This window comes from Nothobranchius furzeri, chromosome 10 (genome assembly GCF_043380555.1).
Source record: "Nothobranchius furzeri strain GRZ-AD chromosome 10, NfurGRZ-RIMD1, whole genome shotgun sequence".
NCBI lineage: Eukaryota > Metazoa > Chordata > Actinopteri > Cyprinodontiformes > Nothobranchiidae > Nothobranchius > Nothobranchius furzeri.
The window spans coordinates 26,082,963-26,090,587 of NC_091750.1; the positions used below are offsets into that span (position 1 = coordinate 26,082,963).

Here is a 7,625-nt window from a genome sequence, read left to right on the forward strand (position 1 = left end):
AGGCTAGCCGCCTTAGCCATTCCTCCCTCCTAGACAACACGGAGGTCGACGAGCCTGGCTCAGCGGGTCTTCCTGCCCCAGCGGCTTCTCGCTCCTCCCTCAGCAGTAAGAGCACTGCTCCAGGAGCTGCCCGCCATCATCTCTGCGGCTGCGGTCCGCAAGGGGCTAGCCATTCCAGAACCAGCCCCGCCCGAAGCGGATAACTTGGGAATTTTCGGGAGAACTCAGACGCGCTGTCCAGACCATATCTGGCCGCGCTCCCCCGCTGCTATGGGCTGCTGGTCCGCTGGTCCGCTGCCTTCTCCAAGCCTGCCAAGCTCAAGGCGCCAGTTTCCACCTACGCACCCATCACCAAGGTTGAGGGTGGCCGACCAGGGCTGGCCATCCGTTCCTCCACTCGAGCCAGACTTGGCCTCGCTGTTTGGTGCCAAGAACCACCTCACTGGCCCGCGAGCAGTTCCCGCTTCAAAGCATGACCAGCTGCTGACACGGCTCACCGACCGCACACACCAGTGTGCATTTCAGACTGGCGCTGCAAGGAATAACATCGCCCTTCTTGCCTTCGGCGTTTCAAAGATGATGGAGGAGCTGGACGCTCCCGACGAGTCGAAAACCACCATTATTAAAACTAATGATGCTATCCTCAATCTATGCGCTGCTGTGCTCACCGGTTCTGCTCGCATTGCTGCCTGGCAGACCCTCATCCAGCGGGCCCTGTGGCTCAAGGCCCTGCCCTCCATTCCTGATCACCTGCACAGAGAGATGCTGGAAGGCCCCATCACCTCTGACATTTTGTTTGGTCCCCATCTTAGGGGCGTCATCGAGAGGGCTCAGAAGACAGCTGAACTATCAGCTACGGTGCGAGACCTGGTCCACCCTCGGTTAGCCTCGCACTCTGGTCGTTCCGCCAGAGGATGGGACGAACGGCGTGGGAACTTCAGGCGCCCGGCTGTGCCGCCCGCTCCACGGAGCCGGCCTCCCGCTTCGGCTCCACCTCAGCGAGACCAGCGAGCTGGCGGCCAACGGTTTCAACGGAGCCAGCAGACGCCGTCGTGGCAGGCGCAGGAGCCTCGCCGGAAGCAGCCACGAAAATGACTCTTTGGGGGGAATGTGTGTGTACATGATTGTAATGCTGTTGATGTTGGTTTTGAAATAAAACCCAAAAAACGTCACTTAAAGAGCACAATCCTACAGTCCTCTGCAGAGTCCTCTGCCTACTCTTCACACACGTTCCCCACATCAAGCACTGCGGCACATATTCGTATTCCCGCAGTCAGTCATATCACACGGCCAACTGTAAAGGTGCGCTCCATTTGCGCACCGGCCCCAGCCTCCGGCCAGGCCCAACTCGTCCCGTTTTCCCCACAATGCTGGGTGGGACGGGACGTCATGGTCGCGATCACGCGCGGCGGCACAGTGCGCGGTTCCGTCCGCGGGCACTTTGCCATCCCCGTGTATGGGCCGGCTCCCACTCGCCCTGCTCCTTTGGTCTCCACACCCCGTGGTGCGGATCAGCCTCTTTCAGCTGTTTCACACTCGCCCTTTCGAGCACAGCCCTCCATGGGTCGCCCCCAGTTCTCTGGGGCGAGCGACGGCGGTAAGGGCGCATACCCAGTCTTCAGACATTGCTCACATGACCGCGAACATGCATCCGTTGTCGGAACGCCCGCACGGATGGCGCCGCCTTTGTGCCATGAGCAAATGGATATCGGAGACCATTCATTACGGTCACACACTCCATTTTCAAGCCGCTCCTCCTCCCTTCAACGGGATCGTGGAGACGACGTTCACATCACAAGTTCAGTCTCAGGCCCTAGAGCTGGAGCTGCGGGAACTTCTGTCCAAGGACGCTATTTCCAGAGTCTCGCGGACAAGAGCTCTCGGGTTTCTACTCCCGCTACTTCGTAGTACCGAAGAAGTCGGGAGGAATGAGACCAATTCTAGACCTTTCCCTGTTCAACTGCTTCCATAGTGGTGATGCATTTCCGCATGTTGACAATGAGGCAAGTCCTGGAATACGTGCGCTCCGGGGACTGGTTCAAGTCAATAGACCTGAAAGACGCATACTTCCACATCCCAGTAATTCCCAAGCACCGGAAGTTCCTGCGCTTCTCATTCAAGGGAGTTCAATACCAGTTCAATCGCCTCCCTTTCGGCTACTCGCTAGCCCCGCGCACTTTCTCCAAATGTCTGGAGACTGTGCTGCAGCCGCTGCGTATGGCGGGAATGAGAGTTTTATTTTACCTGGACGACCTGCTCCTGTGCGCTCGGTCCGAGGACGAGGCGTCGGAACAGACCAGGAAGTTAACATCTGTCAACCCTGGGGTTTTCTATAAACTGTGAGAAGAGCTCCATCCTTCCATCCCAGTCGATTGTGTTTCTCAGGGTGGAGCTGAACGCCTCCCTAATGAGAGCACGTTTGTCGCCAGTGAGAGCGGCAGATCTCATCACGGTGATCTCCCGCGTGCAACCCCGCAAGATCGAGAGAGCCCTGTTAGTCATGAAACTTCTGGGCATGATGGCTGCAGCCCACGCTGTAGTGCCGCTAGGGTTGCTGCACACGAGGCGCCTGCAACGTTGGTTCATCCGCCTCCGGGTACACCCAATACGTCAGAAGAAACGTATGTTGAGGGTTCCCCCCTCAGTGGGCGGGGACCTCACTCACTGGGGGAATCCCTGCACCCTCTCACACGGAGTTCCCATCGGACGTCCTGCGTCACACGTATCTGTGTTTACGGATGCGTCACTGTGGGGGTGGGGGGGCACGTGCTTGTCCCATACGGTGGCAGATCGCTGGCCCTCCCACAAGCACGAGCACATAAATGTGTTGGAGCTGATGACAGTGAGGAATGTGATCAGACACTTCGCTGCCCTTCTCGAGGGCCGTCATGTCGAAATTCACACGGACAACTGGGTGGCGGCAGTCTACATAAATCGCCAAGGGGGAGTTTGGTCCCTCCCATTGTTGCGTGTAGCCACAGATTTACTGTGTTGGGCACATGTCCACCTGCTGTCCATCAAGGCCACCTACATTCCGGGGGTCCTGAATGTAGCAGCAGACATCCTGTCAAGAGGGGGACCCCACGACTCCAACTGGCGTCTGCATCCTGCGCTGGTATCTCAGATCTGGATCAGGTTCGGGGTACCTTCTGTGGATCTGTTCGCGGCTCGCAAAAACGCTCAGTGTTGCCTGTGATTTTCCCTGAGTCCCCGGGACCGACCCCCACTTGGGGCGGACGCCTTCTCACACCAGCCCTGGCCTCGAACGCTCCTCTATGCGTTTCCACCAGTCCCTCTGATTCCCCATCTCCTGGACCGAGTTCGGTCAGAACAGCTCTCGGTAATTCTGGTGGCTCCCAGACGCTTGTCCGCGTCATGGTTTCCGGACCTGCAAGCGTTAGTGTCTGGCTCCCCGTGGAGGCTGCCGTGGAGGGAGGAAGCCCTTCTCCAGGCGGATGGGATAATCAGACATCCTCCTGAAATAGGCCAGAGGCTTTGGGTCTGGCCGCTGAGCGGTCACGCTTAGAAGCTTCTGGGCTGCCGCATGATGTGGTGGCCACGATTCAGAGTGCACGAGCGCCCTCTACCGTTGCATCTTATGCTGCTAAATGGGCAGCTTTCCAGAACTGGTGCGCAGAGCGGAATGTTCAAGCGCTCTCCTGCCAGCTGGCGGATGTCCTATCGTTTCTGCAGATACTGATGGACAGGGGCCTCGCATTAAGCAACTATTGAAACATATGCTGCAGCTATCTCATCCTGTCATCAGGGCTTTGGAGATAGATCTGTTTTCAGTCATCCCCTCACGAAACGTTTTCTAAAAGGTGTCAGAAGGAACAGACCTGTGTCCCGGCTGCTATTTCCCCAGTGGGACCTCACGGTGGTTCTGCACGGCTTATCTAAAGCCCCATTTGAACCCTTGGACCAGGTCTCACTTAGGTTCCTGTCACTCAAAACGGCCTTGCTGCTGGCGCTGGCATCTGGCCGCCCTCTCAGTGGCTCCCGCATGCCTCAGGATCCGGGAGGATGGGGGGTCTACTGTTTTATGGCCCAACCCAGCCTTTGTGCCCAAAAACATTACTGCTTCCTTTAAATCCAGGTCAATTTCATTGGCTGGACTTTTTCCTCCTCCCCATAATTCTGAGGAGGAGGCGGCTTCCCATCTTCTCTGCCCGGTGCGCGTGCTTGCACGATATGTGTCACGCACTTCGGGGATTCGCCGCTCACAAAGCCTGTTTGTGCACTACAGGGAGTCTTCCCTTGGGCAGGCGCTGTCGACCCAGCGTCTTTTACACTGGCTATGTGACGCCATTTCACTCACTTACACATCATCAAGGCGGGATCCTCCTGAGAAACTCAGCGCTCATTCAGCCAGAGGGATTTCCTCTTCTATGGCGCTCCACAGTGATGTGTCGATGGAAGACATTTGTCAGGCTGCTTCATGGGCCTCACCCTGTTCTTTTACTCGTTACTATTTACGAGATGTGTCTTCAGGTTCTGTCACTCGTTCAGTGCTTGGACCGCAGCAGGCTGAATGAACGCTTTATGGCACCTCATCAGCCCTGCTTGAATGATTTTCATCCTTTTGTGGATGATATTTTTAGTGGGGGCTCCACTCTTATTTTTGGCTGCCTCAGCCTTTTAGCCTGGACTGAGGCTGAACGTCCCTCACTAAAAGAAGACTTGTTGGGGGTGTTCATTGGTTGAGCTAACCAGTGTGGCGTAAACCCATCCAGCTGTGCATTATTCCAATAGCAGCTCTCTTAAGGGCTAAGACTAGACGAAATAGAACATTGGTTACGTATCGTAACCCCAGATTCTATGAGTCTAGTCGCAGCCCTTAAGCCACTGGCCTCACTGGTTCTGTTAGGACTAAGAGCCATCGGAGGCGAACAGTGGAGTCGCTCCTCTTATATACCCACAAGGGGGCCCACTATTAGTGGGCGTACATTTAAGCTCTTCATGATTGGCTGATGCGGAGATCATCCTTCCAATAGCAGCTCGCTTAAGGGCTGCGACTAGACTCATAGAATCTGGGGTTACGATACGTAACCAACGTTCTTGCTTTCATACAACTTTACCTCAGGTAAACTGCCTGTTAAACTTGCCAACTTTCACAAACAAGCCCTGGACACTTGGAAAATGGCTTTCAAACACAACTTTTCCCCTCACACATGTACTTTATGGAACAATCAACATATCGCTCACAAGAACAAGACTGTTTTACAAAGACTGGTATGATCAAGGTGTTATGTTTGTGTTTGATCTTTTGAACGATTACGGGGACCTAGCTACCTACGATGAATTCATCCAACGAAAGGGGTTAAACACATCTCTCGCTATGCACTCTAGAATTCTCCAAAGTATTCCTGTTCATTCCTGTTCCTCTTTTCAGAGCTCCTGTTCAGTATACATCTTACACAGGAAGGTTTCCTGCACTTATAATTATGGCATTGCTGTGATGGACGATGAGTGAAAACAAACCCCAAAATATAGAGCAAGTTGATGATAATCTCGAGGACAGTCAAACTAATGTGAACAGTCCGCAACCCAAAAAGCTGAGGAAGAGAAGTGTGAAGGCAAGAGAGGAGAGTACAAATAGCCTTGTGCAAATGAAAAAATTTGACGGGCTGGACGGGAAGTTGGAGAACATTGAAGTGAGAATGAACAATGTTCAAGAAGTTATTAGTTATTTAGTTATTAGCGGTTTAATGCTAGTAAGCTCGACCGGGTTGGTAGTCGGGGATCAGGACGACTACCGAGGGAAGCAAACTTCCAGCGGGGATATTTCTATCTCCTGTTACACAATAAATTGTACACAGTGCCACGTACACTAGAGAAAGAACATGAAAACAAACAGTATTCACCTTAAAGTCAGGGAAACTCCTTCAGTGCTAGGCCCAAAATGGCCTCTATATGCCACATCAGCCTTAGGGTGGTTTGAGATGAAACAGCGCCTCCTGTGGAGGATGACTGATGCCAACCCCCCTTTACTTTAAATGGAGATGCTGCTCTCAAGCTGCTGAATTTGAGATCGCCTCGTCTCAAACCAGAACATCAACTTTTTTTTGTTTAAATGGTTTAAAGAGTTTAAATATGTCTCAAACTTGACACAAAGTGTTTTAAAAATGTATAAATATCTGGCAAAGGCTTGCCATTATTGTAATGGATGATAAAGAGTTACATTTTAATTAATGACCATAGACATTAAAGATCCATATCTAGTATGGACCCCATCTAATGGACACTGGGCTATTTAAATCAGAAGATTGGTTCTTTTTATTACAGGGAAATTAAATAAACACTTTGCATGGACTGAGAGACAAGAGAAGAGAGAGAGACTTCCAAACGTTTAAGCAAATTTATTATCTAAATGATTTTAAACAGTTTAGCAGAACTAACTCTCTAGTGATGGATGCTCATGGAATGGAATGTGAGGTGAAGTGTGTGTTGGTGCAATGTCAGTTCAGAACCTCCGTTCCGGAGAAGCGAGTCTGAGTAGGAGATGATGTTTTGCTCCTAACTGATCAACGTTTGAACCGTGGTCATAAACACATGAGACGCCATTTGTCGCATCTACCTACCCTTCAGTGAGACTCCCGTACAGATCAGAATGCCAGGTTCACGACCTTCCACTGGTACTGGAGCCGATGAAACAGCGTCGACAGCACGACAAACGAGTCTTTGGATAGTCTCCGGGTAAAAAGCGACAGGTGTTTCATAGCGTCAAAGGGACCCCCCTTTGGGTCCGCAAGTTCAGCTTTTATTCTGAAGGAACCGTTGTTTGGTTGATAACAACGACAGGATTTCCCAACTTGGCAGTTCTAGCTTAAAAAGAAAAGTACAGATGGCCGGTACTTCACTTAGAATGCGATGAACTTCACGGGATCTCGAGATCTCGTTGAATACTGAACTTAAAATGGCGTTGTTCTGTTTTATTAATCTTGATGTTTATGATTCTGGATGAATCACAGCTGACAGATTAAATAAACACCACAGAGACTCTGCCACACTTCAGACATGAAGGTTCTGATTGGATTTGCGGCAGCAATGTGTCATGTGATTGCTTACCTTTGTATCAGCGTGACTAGTGACTACATCATGAGTATTACTTGAAAGGTTTTGTATTAAATGTTATTTAAAAGCATAAAATGTCATTCTATAGTTTTATGAGTATTTGGTCACTTAAGAATAAATAGCTGAACTCTATGAAAAATGTACTGCTGCTAATGCTCCAGGCAGGGCACAGGGTTAGAGACTGAACAGGAACAGCTTAGCTGCTCCTGTGTCCAAGTCCAGTTTAAAGAATAGTTTTTAGAGTTTCAATAATAACAATATAAAATAAAAGGAAAATCACTATTTTCCTTTTATTTATTTATGTTTTACAATATTGATGTATTGAAATATAGAGAAAGCAACTTATAAAACCAGTGCATGTTAATAAGCACAGCATTTTGATTAGCATTATTAATATTAATAGTGATTACACTACTAAATCTGACATAAATTGCCAGAAGAACGTGTATAAAATGTAAAAAACAATTATCGCTGCGAGCAGGGTTCGAACCTGCGCGGGGAGACCCCATTGGATTTCAAGTCCAACGCCTTAACCACTCGGCCATCGCAGC

General features: G+C 50.7%; 1 non-coding gene across 1 annotated transcript; it reads right to left on the reverse strand.

Annotated features, from left to right (window-relative positions):
- Positions 1 to 7,543: 7,543 nt before the first annotated feature.
- trnas-uga (transfer RNA serine (anticodon UGA)) lies at positions 7,544 to 7,625 on the reverse strand. The gene has a single exon. It is a non-coding gene; the product is annotated as a tRNA-Ser (tRNA).